The sequence below is a fragment of the Carassius auratus genome, unplaced genomic scaffold, assembly GCF_003368295.1.
Source record: "Carassius auratus strain Wakin unplaced genomic scaffold, ASM336829v1 scaf_tig00023241, whole genome shotgun sequence".
NCBI classification, from domain to species: Eukaryota; Metazoa; Chordata; class Actinopteri; order Cypriniformes; family Cyprinidae; genus Carassius; species Carassius auratus.
The window spans coordinates 102,501-122,213 of NW_020525251.1; the positions used below are offsets into that span (position 1 = coordinate 102,501).

The 19,713-nt window shown below is 35.0% G+C and overlaps 1 pseudogene; it reads left to right on the forward strand.

The window, feature by feature from the left end:
* The window catches only part of LOC113077817 (RNA-binding Raly-like protein), a 104,055-nt pseudogene extending 86,764 nt beyond the window's left edge, over positions 1 to 17,291 (forward strand).
* Positions 17,292 to 19,713: the final 2,422 nt, after the last annotated feature.

The following is a 19,713-nucleotide window of genomic DNA, read 5'->3' on the forward strand; positions in this document are numbered from 1 at the left end:
TCTATGTTATCGTAATTGTTTGGGTTAGACAACACTGAAATTCAACGAAGAACACTTTTGCACAAGGGATGGGGAGATTGATCTTGGAGTATCAATGTTTGGCATTGAAATAAATGCATAAAAAGGTGATAACTGGATGTATTAGCCCATAATTGTTTTAGGATAGGAGCTGTTTTTTCTATGTTATCATGCAGAAATGTGTGCAATAACATGCCAACAAAGAGCAGATAGTTAAAAAACAATAAAGCTAAATATGACATTTATTACAAGGCATTTCTTAAATTTTATGTATTTATTTTAATAGTTTGTAACACTTTATTTATAATGCATTACACTTAAAGGCTTTAAGTATGTTACAGAATAGTTTATGTTAGTTAGTATGTTAGTTATATACAGTATGTTGTTAAATATTATATAACATTTATATGAAGTGTTCCTTTGCTAAATGTTCATTTGTTTTTTTATTGTGCATTCCAATTAATATCAATCAAACTGCAGTTGGGTTATTTTAGTTAGATTAAAAAATAATGAATACATTTGGGGCCCAATACCTTTATTTTATTTTATTTTTTTATTATTCATTTTTAAAGAGCACATTACATTTATTAAATCAAAAAGATAAAATATAGGAAAATATTTCAAATAACTATTTAAAATAATTTAAAATGTAATGTATTTACTTTTTTCTTTTATAAATTTTATTATGGAAATCTTTTTTCCTAAATGAGTTTTCTAAATGAGAACTCCACTATTTCTTGTCATATATGAAAATCTGAGCAACATCTGAGCAAAATTATACCAGATTGAAGAGTCTATTATTGTGTTCGGGGACAAGACATGTCAAGTGAAATCACATCAAGACCTTCACTGTCATGTGAATAAAAAGAGGTTACACTGTAAAATGAAATTTGTATTCTCTGTCCTTACTTTACATTATTGAAGCAGCGTAGGTCTGGAGTGTTAAACAAACTGACCCTTGACCTGATCTCACGGTGACATTACTCCTGCTGGATTTATACACCTCATATCAGCCAAGAAAATGAATCCATATTCCAACCCCATTCTCATCCCCCAATTCTGCCGTCACATGTAATTCAGTCTATAGATATGATGAATAACTCTTGAAGGAGACTAAATCAGATCGTATTAACTAATAATTTATTTGTGAGATTGTGTGTCAGACATCTGAAACGCTTTCAGAAGTGAATTTTGATGCTCATGTCCCACAAATACTGATTCATGATGATCTCAGAGCGCCACATGGTGGTTGATGTTGGAATTAAAGCAGAAAATCTAAATCTTTCTTGACACAGGCCATCCAGATCATCAACTTGGGTTTTGTTTACACATATAATCTCTGAAGTAACATCTTATTTGTCTGTCTGATTGTGAATTTGACCTTAATACTGAGCTTGCTACATGAATTGGGTTCATATATATATCAGAAAAGGGTAAAACCTCTCTCAATTTTCTGCGTAATCTCCCCGAGATTAATTTACTGAATGAAGACTGTAAAACCATTCCCACCATCTCTAATCCCTCTTATCTTCAAAAGCACCTTCCCGTTTCCCAGCAGGAGGAGGACCGCGTCTGAATTTATGACAGGCTTCAGATTGGCCTGCTCTCAGCGCAGAGACCTGAATTATATTAGCCAGAGTTTGGGTCCGCGAGTGCACTGACCCCAGACCAGCTCATAATCAGAAAGAGACCAGACTAGTGTGCTATACAGAAAGCCGAAATCATGTAGAGACCAAACTCATTCATGTGGAACCAGTGTTGCCTTTCTTTATCTTTTCCTTTTGGGTGAACTTTACAAAAACATGTCTGAGTCACTATTCAATCCAAAATCAGAAGAGAAAAAAAGGCTTTATATTTTGCAAGAAAATGTAACCTATTTCTGGATCACTGAGTGTGGTGGCATTGCTTTGTGTGTGTGTGTGTGTGTGTGTGTGTGTGTTTGTTGTTATAATTCCTATTGCTCCCAATGTTGACTCTAATTTCTATTACATAAAATGTGTAATGTATATTATGTAGAACAGCAGGACAGGAGAAGTGCAAATACATTTATAAATAATATAATATATTAAATAAAATATTAGTATGAATAATGCATTTTTACATTTATTTAAATTAATTACATATAAAATCATTTCAAAATTAGAAATGAATGAGTAAACAAAACTTAATAATGATAATTCTAAAACAATAATTAAATCATGCCAACTGACAAAAATCATGTCTGAAAGGTTTTTGAATGTTATATTAATTGACATTTTTATCTTTAAAACATAATCTGAACATTGCATTTATCTGAATTGTATCTTATTTTGAAATAAGAAATCTAAAAATGTGTCTTTAATATAACATAATACATTTATAATGACATATTAAATAAAATAATAAATAAAGCAGGTATATAATGAAATAATTTCCAAATTAAATAAAACTAAATTAATAACATGTCTGAAATGTTTTTGAAGGTTTTATTAATAAAAATCTTTATCTTTAAAATATAAACGGAACATTACATTAATCAGACTTTTGTCTTATATTAAATAAAATCTAAAAATGTGTCTAAAATAAAATGATACATTTATAATGACATTTAATAAAATAAGATTCTCTAATGTATAGAGAATTAAAAGAATAATTGTATGCTCACCAAGGCTGCATCTATTTACATCAATAGTAATATTGTGAAATATTGTTACAATTGAAAATAACAATTTGATAACAATTTTGATGTATTTTTAAATCCATCTTCCTTTGATTGCAAAGCTGAATTGATTATCCCTCAGAAGTTATCCTTATATGCATCCAACACACAAATAAGAGTATATATTTCCTTGTTCCAGCACTTATTTTCCTTTTCTTTCACCTGCATTGGCTATCTCTCATGGCCTTTTCATAATCCTGTTCCAGTCTTGCGTTGATTTGTGTTTTCTGTGTGTGTGTGTGTGTGTGTGTTTAAAGGTCACATGTTACCGTCATGTTATCTCACTGAATACATTTCAATAAACTTCAATCTGCCTTCAGGACAGCCTTCTGTCCTCTCAAACAAAAGATCCAAATCCATAAACATCAAGATGTACTTGAGAGACATTCTCACGCCTGCAGTTTGAATATATACACCCAAATCAGATCTGATTTGAGCATAACCAGTTCCTTCAAGCTGCCTTTAGTCTGTAGTACCTTTCATCTTCAGTCCTTCTGCATGTGTAGGGCTGAGACTGTCATTCACTGTAGTGCCATCCATCAGGCACACTCCATTAACCCAGGACTGTGTGCCATCACGCTGGATATCAGCTCCACTGAACTGAGCAATAGGGAACAATACTGTCTTCATTATGACTTCTATTATTTGAGGGAAGCATCCCAGTTGGATGGAAAAGAATCGAGGTTATCGGGAAAGACCCCTAAAGAGGAATAAAATGTTCTCTGCTGCCTTTTTCTCTCAGAAAATAAGATTCCATGCTTGATGCTTTCACTATTTTCCAGTGCTATTATTTGTTGGGATATTCGAGTGTGTGGTTGTGTGCGCTTGTGTGGTCCGATGACTGACGCTGCAAGCAATACGACACTCCATTAAATCAGTCAGACCCCAAACGACTGTTTAAATGGCATTTCAGTGTTATAATGTGATTTTGTGCACTCTAGAACTCTCTGTCCCATTATGAGGCTATTATCGGCTATATATCATCACTTTATCCATTTACAACCATTAAGCTAATTTAAGTTGCCCTTTACTGACTCTAGCTCTCACAGATAAATAAACAATCAAAAGGAACTATTTTAAGAGGACATGTTATGACTCTGAATATGAAAGTTAAGCATTACTGCACTGCTTTCTCTCTAACACCCGAGTGAGAAAAAAGATTGAAAGTGAAAGTCATTTTGCCAAATATAGTAACCCATACTCAGAATTGGTGCTCTGCATTTAACCCATCCAAGTGCACACACAGAGCAGTGAGAAGTGAACACACACCTGGACCAGTAGGCAGATATATATATCCAGCACCCAGGGAGCAACTGGGGGTTTAGTGCCTTGCTCAAGGGCACTTCTGCCACAGGTATTGAGGGTGGAAGAGAGCACTGTTCATTCACTCTGTCCCACCTACAACTCCTGCCAGCACTGAGACTCAAACCAGCAACCTTCTGATAACAAATCCAGCTCTCTAACCATTAGGCCACAGCTATTGTACAAATCCAAGGGTTGCTTTTTATTTTATTTTAATTCATTTAATTAAGTTTCTAAAAATGTATGTATTTTTATGAGTCATTTTAGAGTTATGAAAATGTAAATAAAATAAATATGAATAATATTTTAAAAGAATATAAAATTATTTCTAATATATAATATGTACAAATATAATGTATATGTATAGAGCTGTACCTTTATTTATAAATCATTAAGATTAACATTCACTAGAGAATATATCTTGAGATTTCATATATCTTCACTGTTCACACTATGGAAATCATAAAATAAAAAAGTGCTTCATTGTATTATCCAGAAGATGGCGCTGTTGTGTTCCCAAAATGCTGCGAAAAAAAATAAAAAATAGCTATTGACTATCCATGTATATAGCCTATGCTATTGCTATGCCGATGTTTATGTAATTGTGGACACTAAAACTACATAATTGAAGACAGATTTCGCCCAAAACACTTATTTTCAGAAATATAATTCTTAGAATATAATAGATATAAATCTGACTTGATGACATTGTAGAAAATCCCTCATTACTATCCTGCTTTTTGAAAATTTCAGTAATTGGTTGTGTGCAAAGTAGGCCAGGATATGCAGATGTCAGTTTTTCTTACTGCAGTCAGATTTTGAAAAGTACATTTCCATGCTATTTTGGTCATAACAACCCACACACTGAGAGCCATCTACTGACAGCTAACTGAATATATCACACACATTATTAGAAGGATACGACTGTGCTTTTTCTTTCTCTGTCTCCTTAACAACACAGTCCCTTGCAGCAGAAAACATAACAATGATGTATGATCATGATATAATCAAGATCATGGTTCACAGAGATGAAAATTGTGGGGTGCTTTTAGAAAAAGAGCAGGCATGATTGCATCACATTTGGTCACAGCACCTAACCTAAGGGCTTTATGCAACTCTATGCAAATTTTGGCACAAAAACTACAGTTGGGTGCAAGATTGAAATGCTTGGATCACATTTAATGATCCTGAATGTGTGGAGAGAGTGATGCCAGTTTGTAATGAAATTGGATGCTGGCAGCTCCCCCCCCCCCCCCCCCCCCCCCCCCCCTTATTCTGAGAAACTCAGATGAGATATTTGATCTGAGCCCAGAGTCCAGACATTTTGTTAGATTTGCTATGGATTGTTCCTTTTTGCTACATAGGCAATTATTTACCTGAATATTATTGCATGCAAATATGTAAGCACAACTTTTTAAAGATATGCAGATGTAATGATGACTGCAGTAACCTTTAATTGCATTAATCGCAACCTTCAATTGCATTCCTGCAGTGTGCATACATACATTCCTGCATACATACATACAAATTGTACACATAAATATTCCATTAAATAAAAATATATATATTTTAAATTCTCATGAAAGAAGTAGCCTACTACGAACTACACTTGATACTAAAATACGTCTATAATGCATAGTCTATATAATCATATATAATCTACTGTCTAAATAGGTGCATACAAATACTTTAAATTGGCGCTTCTGTTAGCAGAAAATGTTGAAATTACAAATCCTACCATAGCGAAGGTCTATGAATATTAATGAGAACGTGCTGACGTTCCGTAGTAACCTTCCAATGAGGGAGACTTTGATCTGGAATATCAAACATAAGTGCTGACGTCGTGGGGTTGACGTCCAATTGTTAACGACTGGGCTATGAATATTAATGACCAATCCTTCGCCGTAGTTGGAACAGTATCTTAGCCAGATATATAGAAAAGCGTCCCTTTCTAGACCGCGTTAATGGTAGCGTCTGCTGTGATAGTGGGTCTCGTTTCATCACCTCCGGTAAAAACCGATCTGTTTGTACGGAATCGCGGCAGAGATTCGGGGGCTCGGTCTTTTCTTCTAGCGCGCGAGCAGGATTCCCAAGCCGTCAAACTGGAGCCCTTTAGAATGACCATGTTTAAAGGGAAACGTCGAAATCACCGGTGTGAGTTTACGACCATCAGTCTAACTTTGAGAATGTGTTGTTTTGCATTCAGTGCATTTCGCATTATTTGCATAATCTCGCAATTAGTCATAGAAAGCATACTAGTAAAGAAGTGTTGGCATCTTTTACATGTCCTTTCTGTCAGTCTTATTGCATGTTGGTAAATAGTCAGTGTTGTGCATGAGTAGTGATACACGTCCTGTCATATCTGTATCTGAAAGATAAGACATCATCATAATGCTGGATCCATTACTGAAGTGGTCTGATATGTGAATTTGCTATTGAAACCCTTGGCAATTCTATTATATGTTATTGCAGTATGATGGCTGTGTTTTGATATTTTGGCCATTCAGAGATGAAATGATCCATCTTGACCGAATGGACTGTGTCATTGTTCTCTTCTAATGTCAGAATCAATTTAGAAACTTAAGTTCCATCAGAAACAGGTTTCTTTTAATGGCCATTGTCCTCTTCCTCCTCCTCATCATGACAGATTGGTGCAGGTAATCCATTAGCAGCAACTAAACTTGAGATGCATGTTAAACAATGACATTGTGCACATAAAAATGTGTGTTATGAGCAGAGTTTTTGTAGTTAACTAAAACTAAAACCATAAAATAAATGTTAACTGAAATGCATATATTGTGGTTGAGACAGTGGCGATTCCTCATTCAGTTAATAGGTAGTTGACATAGTTTTTATGATTTAAAAAAAAAAGCTTAATTTAAAAACTACACTCAGTTTTTGCACTCATAAAAAAACTGTCACACTTTGGGACCATTTAAAATAAAATACAAAAATAATGAAAAACTAGCATATTCACATACTGTACACTGAAAAACATTGGTAGTAGATTTCACAGTTATTTGCAAAATAACACATTGAATTAAATGTGGCATTTTAAAGTGGAAAAATATTTTCTTGTAGAAATAGTATTTTCTTATAAAACATACTCTTAATAATCTTTTTACCGTGTAAATTGGAACCTACATGATCTTGTGATACTCATTCTTTTTATATTTTTATAGAGTAGTACTTCAGTTTAAGCAAGACCATTTGATTGTTAACGTGACCGTATTTGACATCCTAAAACAGACCGCCAACCGTATTCTGCTGCTGCTGTGTGAAAATAACCATACATTATCTATGCAAACCTTATGTTAAACAGAAGCTATACATATCTGTATCTCAAGATCTTCGACACCCATAAGACTCTCAAAACTAGCACACTCTAAAAGTAGAAATTCCTACATTTACGAACAGCCCCACACTACTTTGCATCCCTCTTGACATTCAGATGTGCATATAAAGAAAAAGATCTAGGGTTGTTGTTTCTGCTCCGTTACTAATAATAGTGAGATTTTACTGTGCTATTTTCATTAGGAAATCTTTATGAAGAAGAAGTTCAGAATAGCAGTTCCTTGCGGGCCTGTTGTCTATAGTGTGATAACCCTGTCTGTGCAAGTTTATAGATCTCAGAGCCACAATGCACATCTGACGGATGGATTTGACCTGGTCATCCCACTGGGCTGTGAGTGTGACGGTGATGAGGGTGGACTTGGTCCAAACCAACAGCTGGTTAAATTTCACATTAATTCCTTGTAGTTGCATGTCCTCTGGCCTCAAAGGAAATTTCTATACACAGACAGCCAGAATTGCTTGGTAAAGTAATGCTTCTATTCACATACTCTTGTTAGTTTCGTCCTAACTGAACTTCTGCAGATGTTCTTGTTAGTTAATTGGTTTTATTTCTGCTAAGAGTTATATTAGATCTGTCGTCATCAATAAATTGTGTAACTCAGTGCATCCTGCTCTGGTCTTGTAAATTCCCAAAGACCAGCTGTTGTACCTGTTGGTGCCATTAAATTCCAGCTAGGTGTATGACAGATGGATTAATTCAATAATGAGAGGAAAACAAAGACAGTTTCTTAGGAGACAAAGAATGAGCGGAAAAGCTTTATGAGACATGAATACTTCAAAAAAATGAAGTATCCTTGGGTTGTCAATGTAAAAAGAATGTGCTCTCCCAAGATAAAACATGTGCTTTCTTTCACTGCGTCTGCAATTTTTGTTTTTAATTTTGTGGAAATCCTAGCCAATCAGAATGTAGGCTATTTAGAGCAATAGACACAATGCAAGGGGCCTTGATAGGTTTATAGTTCAAATACAGTGTTTTTTTTCTTCTAAATTGCACCATTATAAAATGTTACGCACTTCCACAAAATTGGCAGCTAGAAAAGTTACCCATCAAAGATATTTCAGGTACTTTATGTCAAATTTTATAGTTTGCAGTTTATTTAAATCATTAAAAAATTATATGAATGCCAAGCTAACTTAATCTAACTTGATCTACCTAAATCTGCCTTGTACCTAATTATTTAAAGTATTTAAATATGATGTAATCAGATGTAATATAATATGCAGGTTGGTATTAATATATTATTATTCATACTAATATTTTTTTTTTTTCATTTTAATTTTACTTTGCATTTTAGAAATTTTGTTTTGTATTTCTGTTTAAAAATATTTCTATTTAGCTTCAGTTTATTTATAACAAACTTAATTTTACTTAAGTACTTCAGTTGCCAAGGCTACATTTCTTTTTTTTAAGTTGAAGTTTTTCATCTAATATTTGTTTTATTCTATTCCATTAGTTTTAGTTAACGATAACAACATAGCAATTATTTCTGTGGTTAACTTTTTATTGTTTATAGTTCTGACACATTTTATTTCAGAAATTTTTTATTTTAAGTACATGTATTGTCTTATGGAGCTTTTTTTCATATAATTAAATCAAATAATAGAGATTTCAAGCATACATTATACAGTATTACATTTTCTGTTACACATTTTCTTCCAAAAATCGGGAAAATTGCAGTGGTTGTCCATCAATCTCTTTTATTATATATATGTTAATTTTATAGTAAAACAAAACATTTCATATGCTTTACCCTAACCCTAAAATTATAACATTTCTTTTTCTTTTTTCCTATGTCACATCATGTTAAGGCATCACTCACAAGCCCACTATCATAAATTCAAAGTCTTTAAATCCTAGCTGGCCTATGAATACTGTGGTTTCGTTCTAAAATCTCTCGCTGATCTGTTGTTCAAAGCGTGATAACAGGATTTTTTTAGGATGAGTACTTTGCCGTAACTGATTTAGTGCAAAGGAAATGTCTTCAGTCAGATTATCATCAAAAGGCATGATCGCCTCATACGGCTGGATTATGAGACCTGACCCGCACTGGAGATGTTTATGTTTTTCTTTAGCTGCTCACATCTCGCCGCATGCGTCTGATCACCGGCTATAAACCCGTTAACACCCCAATCCCTCAGGCGCCTGCAGTGCTTCATTATTTACTCATTTAAAGCAGAGTTTGTGCTTGATGTCTTGGCTTTTCATCGCAACATCATACTGTCTGCATACTGTTAGAGTTAGGATAGGGCCTATGGAGATCCCTGCAGTGCTGAGCTTTAACACTTCACTGACGGACTCATGTAGATGCAACTGTACAACTTCAAGAAACAAAGTGCAGATTAGGTCAGAAAGGGAATTTTAAACGATTGGATAAGTGAGCCACGGAAAATCTCTGCATGGACACTTTTGTGGTCATTACATGTGCTATTAAAGGTAAATTCATGCAAAAATGAAGTTAGCATTATTTACTCAACTTCATGACTTGCTACCCTTTCGTGCAACATAAAAGATGTTTGCATGTTCATGGCGAGACGAGAATGAGATGCTGTGTTTTGCTGGTGATAACACTGAGAAAGATCGACATGTACACCACATTTCATGTCATATCATCTGATACATCAACATAATTATCAGTGTGCCTTCTGCTAAATATATCAGGTTTCAAAAAGTGTGTGTTGGTGTGCTATATTAAGGTGTGTGAGCATTTACCTTACACTTGTTGTGACTTTCAGACGTGACAGTGTGCTAAGTGGAAGAAAATGAAGGGTTGGCTTTGCTATAAGCAGCAGTCTGCTTGCTCTTCTGTTTAGCAAGCAGTAAAACAGATGGCAACTGAGGATAAATCAGCACCCAGCTGGGGTGTGTGTGTGTGTGTGTGTGTGTGTGTGTGTGTGTGTGTGTGTATATATATATATATATATGTATATACAGTATAAATGGAGTACTTGATTCTAATCGGTCAGTATATAGATCTGCAAATGTTATGCTATGCTATGGTTGCATCTATAATTTATTTATTTTACAATTTAAACTTGAAATATCCAATAGATTTATTTTATTTTATGAAGCTTTAATTTTTTTCCCAGTGTGTATTTGTTTCCTCCATTGCATTCCTGTTTTAAACAGAATAATAGCTATGCACAAATGTTACTTGTTATTAAAATAGTTTGATTCTGTTCGTTTCACATCCATTCCACACATATTTCAGTTTCACCAATCGCCCCTTCTCTCTCTCTTTTTCTTTTCTAAGAAAACATCCAAGTATTTTGATCTCAGAAAATGATTAGGATTTAATGCACTGGTTCTCAAATGTTTGAACAATAGACGTCAAGTGGCGATCATGAATCGCATATTACAGTGAACTGCACGGGTCCAACAATATGTAAAATTACACAACATAGGTTGAATAGGAAAATCACCATTTTGTGATACATAAACAAGACCAGAAATGTGCTTTACTGAACACACGCTGGGATAAGGATTGCAGTAGTATTAACCATATTGCTCAGTGACCAAAATATAATAGAGTTTGATTGGATGCACAGCTGAAGATGTTTGTCTTATTTTTTAAAGGTTGATGAGCCTATTTGTATTGTTTGGTTACATTCTTCTCATATACATTTTGCATTGTTTCTCTGATATCCACAACCAAACCAGAACAATCCTGTGTTAATAAACCAGAGATTCAGGAGAGATCCTGACCCCATCATTTCCACACAACAAAACCTCTGTGAATTTATTCTTTGCATAGTCTACCACTGCACAGAAACTGCAGTATTTTTGTGATTTAATGGTTGTACACAACCGTGTTTGTGGTGTGTTTGTAAGGTCAAACTGATAAGAGACCAGACAAGGTGCAGAAAGATGGAGGTTGTTCTGTATTCAGAGAAAAAATTGGGCATGATATACAGAGACAAAACAGCTCTTCATTCTTGAGAATTGTTGCCTGTCAGATTAAAATGATTACACAGGAGACTGTCTCATCACGTTAACTATGGACATGTCCCACCAATGTTTGACAACAATGTTTGATATAAATATATATATATATTTGTCATTTGGAATTTGCTTGAAAACTGTGCTTGTGCATATCTTTCTTTTAAACTAATACCACTCAGTTTTAATAATGTTTCTAACGACATGCCATTTGTGTCCTTTTGAAGCAACAAAATATCTTTGGTAACACTTTTTATGTTAAATAACAAAGGTTTGCGAATAAGGACTTGGTTTTGAATAGGACTTGTTTCAGATGCCGCACATGTCTCTTTGTGAGTGTCCATCTCAATGAAAAGCTTTCATGGTGCTACGATCCACACAGTGAAAAAACTCAACTCTCCCTCAGCCAGCGCAGGGTTCAGGACCACGGAGAGCTCCTCTCTACTCTTCTGTCTCCAGGCAACCATTAGAAGTCCAGTGAACAGATGCAGATGAATGAAAATTTTCCCTCGTGGCCAGAACTGTGTCCCCTCTGTGCCTACCATCAATCAGCAAAAAAAATGAAAAACAGACGTCACTCTCTTGCATCTCTCTACTTTATTGGACAGATGCCCTTGCACTGGTACCGCACACATCTGAAGCAAGCAAACAAATGCTTTATTAAATGGGAATCAGAGCCTGATTTCTCATAAAAGCATGCTGTTTGCAGAAGTGACGCTGGCTAGGCCACGTCTGAGTCATTTTTTGAGACGATGTGCTTGAGCATTTACCCCAGGTCTGCATATATAACAGGATTTACAGGGCAATCCTATTTACAGGACACATTTTATCTTCTCGTTTTAATCCAGTAACCCCAAAAATCGCAAGAAGCTTTGTGAACATGAAAAAAAAACATCCTTGTTTATGTTCAGTGTAATTGTTAAAGGAATAGTTCAGACAAAAATTAGTTTTTCTTCATCTAAACAGATTTTTGAGAAATGTATATCTTATATATATAAGCTTTATATCACTTGCTCACCAATGGATCCTCTGCAGAGAATGGGTGCCGTCAGAATGAGAGTCAAAACAGCTAATAAAACATCATAATAATCCATAAGTAATGGACACAACTCCATCATTTAACATCTTGTGAAGAGAAAAGCTGCATGTTTGTTAGAAATAAATCCATTATTAAAACGTTTTTTTACTTCAAACATTTTTGGGGGGGTTTTTTCCACTAAAATGTGAGTCATCTATATTGCTATCTCCAGTGAAATGTTGTCTCACCTGAATCAGGAGAGAAATATGCACACATCAGGCACCGTTTACAAGAGAAAACAGTTCTAAACAAATATGTTGGTTGATTTTGATTTCAGAGGGCTACAGGAGATGGACTTTTTCAATAAAGGAAGTGTTATTATGTATTATGGAATCATATTTTGTGTCAGACGTGATGGTTTATTCATTCAGGTGTGGATTATTGTGATGTTTAGGCTCTCATTCTGATGGCACCCAATCACTGCATATGTATAATAATCACATCTCAACTGTTACTAACCACTAGTCAGAGTCTGTCCATATATATCAGTGTGAGATATCAGAACTGCAGTATAAAATGTGACTGTAACCATATCGCGTTTATCTTAAAGCTGTTCTATGGGAGATCTTCCCCTCTGAATTCCCTTGTATTGCAGCGGTAAAGTGTTTTTGTGATGAATGCTGCAGACAGGAGTACTGGGTTGTGTGGGTCTGATGGTTGAGATAAGTCTCAAAGATGTTGTGTACTTTGTGCTAATGCTCAAGGATGATGGTTTGATAAAAAAAAATGTTTTAATGTACATATAGATCCACCAAGGTCAAGTGCTTCAGCATTCCTTCTCTTCCTATTCATCTCTTTCTTTTACTGCGGCAGTGAAATTAAGTTGTTTTAGTATAGGTTTTGATCTGTAGTTCTTTGAAAGATGCAGTATACTCTATGAATAAACAGTGCACAAAATTGACTGCAATTAAATTTGACAATGACCCCAAAATGTATCTAGATATGTAAGCCACACAAAGGAGTAATTCACCAGAAAACTGAAAATTCCCTGAAATTTACTCATCCTCAAGCCATCCAAGATGTTGATGAGTTTGGTTCTTCATTGGAACATGTTTGGAGAAATTTAGCATTACATTACTAGCCAAACAATGGAGTAAATGGGTGCCGTCAGAATAAGAGCTTATAAAAACAAGTGATCCACACAACTCCAGTCCGTCAATTAATGTCTTGTGAAGTAAAAAGCTGCTTATTTATAATAAACGAGACGTTTTTCAATTCAAACCACTGTTTTTGACAAAAATACCAGTCCTCTATCTGCAATGTTGCTATAATCAGTCCTTTTTTGGGCTTTAAAAATGTATGAATGTCATTGCATTAGTTAACAAAATACCAATCCATGTGGCATTTGTTTTACAAGACAGAGGACAGCCCATGCATACTTTTCAAGCAAACGTTTTAAATTATTAAAAACAATATGACACAAAACACTAGAGTTGCACCACATTACCTATACTAGCACTGCACCATTAATAGCTTTGCATGCAATGCCGATTCCCAGAAAGTTAAATGAAAAAAAACAATCTGTTTGCCTGCTATATACGTGAATTGTGTTTGTAATGGACTGCATTTCTCATATATATCTCATTCTAAGAAGTAGATTGCACAAAATCAGTTTTAGAGATCAGTTATTTTGGGAAAGCAAAGTTCTGCAGTATTTTGGAATACAGGATATGTTTTTTTTCTTGTTTTACAACCCCAGGGCTCCAAATTATATGCTGAACATCAAACAGGCACCACATTGTTCTACCCACCCACGCTCGAGTGATTAAAGGCTGATTCAGAGAGAAGTTGCATGGATTATTATTGTTTGAAATCCAAAACCGACAACCTCAGTATGCAATGAGAAAACAGCTGTCTGATTCGGAATTCTTCTGTGTTTCTGCAGATATTAACATGGCCGGAGAGCCGAAACCCTACAGGCCTAAAGCAGGATCCAAACGACCCCCTGGCTGCTGTCTACAGGTGAGCATTTCCTATTAAATATAAGTAGGCACTGTATACATAGACTACTTCAGATAACATACTGCCAGTTGTAAATGAAATGCTTTTGCCGCTCTTACATGCTCCCTTGTTAGGAGAGCTGAGGTAGAGCGGATTAAAGTCTGGTTTGTGTGACAGAATGAAGCCATCAGCACATTTATCATATTATCAGGTTTAGATAAGAAGAACAGCCTGCGGTCTGCGATTATCAGCACATTCGTTCAAATCGCTGGAAGTTGCAGATGTGTCTCACAGGTTCGGTTAGATGGGTTGAACCTTATAGGAAAGCGAAAAGCTCTCCAGACACGTCAGTGAAAACTAACCAAGCAGAAAATGAGTGGAAAAATCAATGTTTGGAAAAAGTATTAGGCATTTGCTGCTTTATTGACAAGCTTATGTAGGGATTCAGAGCTTTTTATAGTGAACAATACATACTTACTAAAGCTAAATAAATAGTGATTGTACTGTGGACACAATTACTGGATTCGTTTTTTTTTACCGCTTTTATTAACACTTAGCAAAGAATAATAGAATCATATTAGTGAGTTCAATTATTTATGAGCCTGAATGAGTGTCTATTCAAAGATTTTTTTTGGTTCTTTGTGTTATATGATTGTATCTTAACTTTAGCTGATATTGGGTTTTAAATTCTATATTTCTCGCTCTCATTGTATTTTTGAAATTCATTAAGTCTTGATTTTGCATTTCAAATCATTTCAAAACTAATCCATTATGTATTCTGAGGTAGGCCTAATTAGGAGAGTAGAACAGGAGCTAACCAACAAAGAAGAGCTTTGAATGTTAATTAGTTTGGAATTAAATGGTCAGAGAAACAATGAGATGCCTATAATAGAATATAATGAGTTAGATGACCCGAAATCAACATTCCAGTTTCTACAGTTGACAGGATATTCATAATATGCATGACATATATTTAAATACACAATTGCATTAAGTTTGACCTTGTTTGCATCCTTAATTGCAAATTACAATATTCAATATTCTGGGACGATTTCAATGTCCTATGTTTTATCAGATATAGTGTAGTGTTGAATGTGATTGGTGTAGGTGATTTTAGATGCCTGGAAGTTTGGTGGAAAAAAACATCTAATAATAGAAAGAATGTGCAGTGAGAGTCTCTGGTTAGATTTTATTTAATGATTTACAATTAGCAACACTGGAGAGCATCTCATCTTTTGTTTGACCTGCCATGATGCTCAGCCAGCCTATAGCCACAAAAAATGATGTGAAAAGAAAATATGTAAGATTCAACATTATTTATAGCAAAACAAATCACCTTTTCATTTGAACTCCTTTCAATATGTTCTTAATAACATTTTCAAATCATGCAACAGAACATTCTGAAATTCAAATCAATTTACAGTTCGACTTAGGGCAGCAACTGCTAAAAATAAAAGCCTGTGAGAATTCAAAATAGCATTTTCATTCATTTTCTATTGCACTCCACTGTACATGAAATAAAAATGACTGAAGAAGCATCCCCTGTTGCTTACCTGTCAGTTGACATTACAAGTCTTCCGAAGAGATGTTTGGGTGCTTCTGGTGCTCTAAAGGGTTCACACAAAGTTTACCGGTTGAAGTCAAGGTAGGGGTCACACAGAAACTGGAGAGTGTCTCCCTCACTATCAGGATCTTAAAGAAGCCAATGTCTATCTCCAGGAGGTTTCTCACTGTAATTAATAAACAGAGCCGCTTTGATTGCTGCTCTTACTGTGTTTATGGGAGCTCTGCATGATGTCTGTAGGCTGAATATATTATTGATTTGTCTGTTAGCAGGGTGTTTAAATAACGTGCAGATGATGGGATTGTGTCAGATGATTTGAGTTGAACACATTCAATCTCAGGTATAAATTGATTAGTGTTCAAATGTAAAATCTTCCTGTCAGATCAATTGAGCTGTAAATTGAAGTATTAAATAAATGGGGCTAATTTGCCCTCCATCACATCTTGACATAGCAAATCGCACTTTACACTGTGCCTTTGTTTTGTCTTTTTCAGTGGTTATGAATTTTGATTATGATTACTACAGGGGATGATTTCTACAATAGGTATGTATGCAATTTATTTACCATTCATTTGACTGCACACATTTCGAAACACTCGAGTCCTTTCAGCATCATGATATTTCATGTATGACTTCAAGCTTTGTCAAATGTCCAATATGTAAAGATAAAAAGATGCATACAAATATATGAACATAATCAACTACGGCATTAACAGAAAATCTGTGGATTTTATTTCTCTTCGACACCTACAGCTCGTCCTTGGAAGAATTTAAGAGAAAGCTAATATTGTGGATGAAAATTCATAAGCTTCGAGTAAATGGCGCCTCACCTTTAATTTCGGAAAAGCACTGTTTTATTTTGCTCTTTTCCTTCTTATGATCTCATCTTTTATTAGCAGAGACATTTACTAAATGTCAGCTGGGCGGAGAGCTGCGAATATCCAGGAGAGATTGATGCGAGAGCCAAGGGCATGTGCCTTTGTTTGACATTTTCTTGCACCTCCTTTCTTTTCTGTAACTTCTTTTGAAAAATTCGCCTGCCATGATGACGAATTTCATAAGTAGCTCTGCTAATAGCAGGGAAACCAGACAATAGGAGTCAGATATGATGTCAGGGGTGAAAAACCTTTCGAATTCCATAGAATTCAGAATCAAAAGCTTGATTTTGAGTGTTAATGATGTTCTAAACTCTGCTCATCTTCTTTGGTCCTTTTATCCGGTCAGGCTCTTTGACTATCACGGACGGGTGGCTCCTCCTCCGAGGCAGTGATTCCTCTGAAGCGTTCGCGAGTGGTGCTTCCATCCACTCGACGCGGGAAGAGTTCATTCCCTGTCAAGACCTCCTCCTCTCTCCTCAAGACCCCCATCATCATCATCATCCTTCTCCCCTCTGGGATGAAATGTAAGCCAAATTAAATGCCACATAAAATGTCTAAATGTAAAGAAAACTTCCAAATGCAGTTTCACGAAAATGAACTGCTTTTTATAGAATAAAATATTTAACTGCAATTTATTTCATAATTTTGTTGAGTAATCATGTTGAATTTAGATGCATTTTAAGGAAAGGAAGAAACAAATATGCCAATTATTCAGTATTTTTGTGCATTTATTCTTGTAGTAGAATATGTGTGCAAATATATGACAGGTCAGTTTCTCTCAGACATGTTGCTCTTTTCTCTTCAGAGTGGTACCACACTGTCATGTTCCCCTCTCAGCCTCTCTGAAAACCACAGAATAATATTAGAGGTACGTGGCTGTTTAAACAAACCCTATTTCAGACTCAGTATAGCAGTGAAGAAGATATTCTGTTTTCTCAAAAGTGCCAGAAAAATGCTATGAATCTAAATGTAATATTGTGGATTTGTATAAATTGCGTAACTCCTAAAAGTTCAGTTTATCTCCCTGCTCTACTTGGCTAAATGCAACTACAAGACGTGAAGGTATTAAGATATTTTAAGATATGATTTTCTGTTAAGCCGCTGTGAAACCATAGGAAAAGCACGATAAAAATACATTTGACTTGATTGAAGATTGCAAATGTAGCTCTCTCTTACAGGTTACACCGAATGAAAAGAGACTATTTAAATTTCATGGGAGCAGAAATCAAGAACATATTGATTTTTGTAAGCACAGAGCATTCTGAGATTTGTGGCCGTCTGAAATGCTCCTTTAATTCTGCCTGGGATGTGAGCCAAACGGCAAGACAGAACATCATGCGGTCGTGTTTGTAAATTAGAATTCATGACATTAATTCAGATTTTTATCTCTAACCCACAAGTAGCAGCTTTCACAGCATCTGTCAGCATCCCGCCGTCTCCTCCGAGCGCGGAGCTCAGAAGTCGAGATTAGCCGTGGTGCGTGACACTAATGCTCTTAGCTGTAGTGCTTTGGCCTCTCCGGGGGCTTTTCTTATATCAGTGCAATTCATGGGCAAAAATATCCATGGCATGTATACACAAAAGTGCCACTGTTTACCTTAATCTGCATTTCACTGGAGTTCTCCTTTCTTTTCACAGCGCAAACTGGAGATTAGCTTTATACCGCACCAAAATAGCATTTAATTTGTCTCGAAAAGTTTACTTTGGCTGTTGTCCTCAAAACCACATGAAAATCCAGTCATTCTCTGTTTAAGATCAGAATTGTGATGTTTTTTCATTACCGCCAGAAAACACTGATTGCTGTGTATCAGAGGAGACCTGAAAACACAACTACTGCAATTTGTGTCCCAAATTAGAGTGACATGAATAGCAAAACCTGTTTTATTTGCTTCTGTCTGTGAAATCATTTCTGGAATTTGACTTGCGCTGTGACATGCTGTACTCCATTTCAATATTTTAAACAGGATTTTGCTAATTCTATTATTCATGAAGCTTTTGTGGCCTCATGCTAATACCATGAGCCTGTGTGAAATATTTTTACTTTTTCATTTGTCACACTATAAGGACCATTTAACTGGTAGTTAATTAATAAAAAAAAAAAAAAAAAAAAAGGCCAGGGCTAGTAATCAAACGTTTTATGTCACTGAATATTTCTCAGGGTAAGAAAATTGCAGATTTTAAAAAATGTTTTTAAATGAAGTCTCTTATGCCTACGAACTGCATTTATTTGATCAGAAATACAGTAAAAACAGGAATATTGTGAAATATTATTACAATTTCAAAATACTCTTTTCTATTTTAAAACAATTTAAAATGTAATTTATTACTGTGATGTAAAGCTGAATATTAAAAATATTTACTCCAGTCTTCAGTGGCACATGATCTTTCAGAAATCTGCCTGATATGCCAATTTGCTGCTCAAGAAACATTTTTTATTATAATCAGTGTTGAACACAGTTGTGTTACTTAATATTTCTGTGAAAACAATGCATTTTTTTCTTATGATAAATAGAATAAGTAGATTATATTATAAATACAAAGTTAAAAAAACAGCATTTATTTGAAATAGAAATTGTTGTAACATTATACATGTCTTTACTGTCACTTTAGATCAATTTAATGCATCCTTGCTGAATAAAAGTATTTATTTCTTAAAATAAGTAAAATAAATTATGATATTATGGTATTCAAATCTTGTGTAAAGGGCACAATTCACAGAAATGACTATAATTAAGAGATCTTAGAAGTTACCTAACTGAGATATAGAGTTTGTGACCACTAGTCCCTGTATCCCTAGACTTTCCCTTACATTTAATCTAGAGTCTTGATCTTGGAAAACAACACGTTGTGCGTCATAATCCACCACATTTCATGTATGGTGCATCACGCATCCTCTAAAAGATCACAAGTAAACAGCTTGAAACAAGTGATAAAGAGAAAGTT